General features: G+C 47.2%; 1 non-coding gene across 1 annotated transcript; it reads left to right on the top strand.

Annotated features, from left to right (window-relative positions):
* The first annotated feature begins 1,780 nt into the window (after window positions 1–1,780).
* Window positions 1,781–1,936, top strand: LOC133684335 (5.8S ribosomal RNA). Its single transcript, XR_009837846.1, has one exon. It is a non-coding gene; the product is annotated as a 5.8S ribosomal RNA (ribosomal RNA).
* Window positions 1,937–3,654: the final 1,718 nt, after the last annotated feature.

The raw sequence follows: 3,654 nt of genomic DNA, 5'->3' as shown, positions 1-3,654 counted from the left end.
AAAAAGCATATGCATTGGCTGTAAATGGACAGGAGCTAGATTGCCAGTTTGAGAGTAACTGCTGCACTGGAGCCTCCCCACCACAGAGGTTGAGTAGTCTGTCACGAAGAGCGAAGATAGATTTCCACAGAGGGGAATCAGTTTGCTTGGCTTCCAGGGACCAGATGGATGCTCGTGAAACGTAGAAGTGGTCTACCCATCGAATCCATAGGGAGTCTGCCTTCAGGTGAATATTCCAGAGGTGTTTGGCAAAGAGGCTGTCATTTCTGGCTTTGAGATCATGAACCCCAAGTCCCCCTTCAGTCTTTGGCAGACACACTTGCTTCCAAGCGACCAGAGCAGATTTGCTTCGAAAAATATTGCCAGTCCATAGGAAATTTCTGCACAGGCTAGTAATCTTGTTGAGCACAACGGCTGGGATAGGGAAGATGTTAATCCAAAATTGCACCATGCCATGGAGGACCGATTTAATCAATTCCAGCCGACCTGCATATGAGAGAAACTTCCCCAGCCAATTCTGAATAGTAGATTCAAGCCTGTGAATAAGAGGAGAGAATTGACTGGCTAAAAGCCTGTGAGGGCTGAGTGGCACGCCGAGGTACTTGAAAGGAAAGCTTCCTTCTGAGAAGTGGGAGAGTCTGAGAATGGCTTGTTTAATAACCTCCGATACGCCAGCAAAGTAAATGGAGGATTTTGCTGCATTAATAGCAAGGCCAGAGGACTCGCCAAAAATGTGAAGCTGTTGAAGGAGAATGTTAACAGATGCCATGTCACAACGACAGAGCAGCAAGATATCATCAGCAAACCCAAGATGAGTAATTCCCAAGGCTTGACATTTGGGGTGGAAGTTGAAACCCGAAATCTGAGTGGAGCTTTTCAGAAGCCTAGAGAAGTATTCCATGCAAATAATAAAGAGATATGGAGATAACGGGTCTCCTTGCCGGACACCACATTTGCCAGGGAAGAAACCATAGAGATTACCATTTACACAAACAGAGAAGGAGGCAGTCTCAACACATTCCATAACCAGATGGACAAACCTAGCAGGTGGTGGTGCATGGCCGTTCTTAGTTGGTGGAGCGATTTGTCTGGTTAATTCCGTTAACGAACGAGACCTCAGCCTGCTAACTAGCTATGCGGAGGTGACCCTCCAGGCCAAGGAAGTTTGAGGCAATAACAGGTCTGTGATGCCCTTAGATGTTCTGGGCCGCACGCGCACTACACTGATGTATTCAACGAGTCTATAGCCTTGGCCGACAGGCCCGGGTAATCTTTGAAATTTCATCGTGATGGGGATAGATCATTGCAATTGTTGGTCTTCAACGAGGAATTCCTAGTAAGCGCGAGTCATCAGCTCGCGTTGACTACGTCCCTGCCCTTTGTACACACCGCCCGTCGCTCCTACCGATTGAATGGTCTGGTGAAGTGTTCAGATCGCGGCGACATGGGCAGTTCGCCGCTGGCGACGTCACTAGAAGTCCACTGAACCTTATCATTTAGAAGAAGGAGAAGTCGTAACAAGGTTTCCGTAGGTGAACCTGCGGAAGGATCATTGTCGAAACCTGCCTAGCAGAACGACCCGCGAACCCGTGGCATGACATGCTGGGCTCGGGGGGCACCCGCCCCTCGTGTCCTCGCGGGCCGTGGAGGGACGCACCTGCGCCTTGCGCGGCTCGCAAACGAACCCCGGCGCGAGAAGCGCCAAGGAAATTGAGTACTAGGAGCGCGCCCCCGTAGCCTCGGCGTCGGGGGCGCGCCTTCTTCTGGTGATAATCTAAACGACTCTTGGCAACGGATATCTCGGCTCTCGCATCGATGAAGCACGTAGCGAAATGCGATACTTGGTGTGAATTGCAGAATCACGTGAACCATCGAGTCTTTGAACGCAAGTTGCGCCCGAGGCCTCCTGGTCGAGGGCACGTCTGCCTGGGTGTCACGCATCGTCGCCCCCTGTAACGACTCGGATTTCTAAGCCCAACAGTAGTAAATTTTTTTTTTATATATATATATATATTTAATACACCTGGTGCCGGTAATCAAAGAACTTGAATCCTTACATCATCAAAATACAACCCATACAATCAACAGTTCATTCAAAAGCGAATCTTACACAAACACATAATATTAGTGTTGCATGATTTGAAATTCATATTAAAAATATATATACATGGACATGAGTTTGCATTCTTATACTACTAATAGCCATCACAAAATTTTAAACAAAAAGGGTCTAATAAAAGTTATACATTCAGTACATTGATCCCTACAAAATACATTATGAGTTCGAATGCATCTACTTAATTCTTTGCAAAAGTAGGTTCCCATGTATCGGTTATCCTAGACATCTTGTTGGTGTGACGTCCCTGCAGCAGTACAAAACATTTAAGAGAAAACAAATACTTAATAATAATAATAATATTGGTAACTAACGGCCTAGCAATTAAATAAGCATTAACATTTATAATTTCTTCATGTATTTGATGTAACAATTAGTAGTACATATAGATACACAAGTTTTCAAATGCCATTCGCCGAAACTAGTCGTTTATTTGTCCCGGCTATCCATCCGGATTCCATAGCAATAGCTGCGTCACTGCCAATCCTAAAATCGGCAGCCGAAACTACATCGCTGCCGATCAAGGAATCGGCAGCGAAACTGGGTCGCTGCCGAATTCTGTATCGGCAGCGAAGACTGCATCGCTGCCGATCCAAAATCGGCAGCGGAAACTGCGTCGCTGCCGATTTCTGTATCGGCAGCGGAAACTAGGTCGCTGCCGATTTCTGTATCGGCAGCGAATACTGTGTCGCTGCCGATCCAGAATCGGCAGCGGAACTGCGTCGCTGCCGATTTCTGTATCGGCAGCAGAAACTAGGTCGCTGCCGATTTCTGTATCGGCAGCGAATACTGTGTCGCTGCCGATCCAGAATCGGCAGCGGAACTGCGTCGCTGCCGATTTCTGTATCGGCAGCGGAAACTAGGTCGCTGCCGATTTCTGTATCGGCAGCGAATACTGTGTCGCTGCCGATCCAGAATCGGCAGCGGAACTGCGTCGCTGCCGATCCACAATCGGCAGCGGAACTGCGTCGCTGCCAATCCACAATCGGCAGCGAAATCATCCCTTTTTAACCCGGCCATCCATTCGGACGCCATTAGCCAAAGCTAATCATTCTTTGTCCCGGTCATCCGTTTGGATGCCATTAGCCGAAGCTAATCACTCTTTTGTCCCGGCCATCCGTTTGGATGCCATTAGCCGAAGCTAATCACTCTTTTGTCCCGGCCATCCATTCGGATGCCATTAGTCGAAGCTAATCACTCTTTGTCCCGGCCATCCGTTTGGATGCCATTAGCCGAAGCTAATCACTCTTTTATCAACAATTAAGCGTTCGACAATTTAATATCGGTTCTAACAATATGGTAGTACTCAAGTTAAAATGTTCTAAGGATCAACGTATGAAAAAGAAAGGTGCAAGTCACCTACCTGTTCCACCTGCGGGTCGTTCCTGTCTTGATGATGGTCCAATCCCGACTGCACCACCTGAGACATCAATGGTCACAAATCAGCACAGTTGTATTTATTTTATTTTTGAATCACATTCATCATCACACTTATTTCAATAGTTCACATGTTCACATTAAAGTGTTCCCTATTTTAC

Source organism: Populus nigra, chromosome 2 (assembly GCF_951802175.1).
Source record: "Populus nigra chromosome 2, ddPopNigr1.1, whole genome shotgun sequence".
In the NCBI taxonomy this organism is placed as follows: domain Eukaryota; kingdom Viridiplantae; phylum Streptophyta; class Magnoliopsida; order Malpighiales; family Salicaceae; genus Populus; species Populus nigra.
Note: the sequence above shows the minus strand (reverse complement) of the source record. Positions and strands in the feature narration are given on the sequence as shown.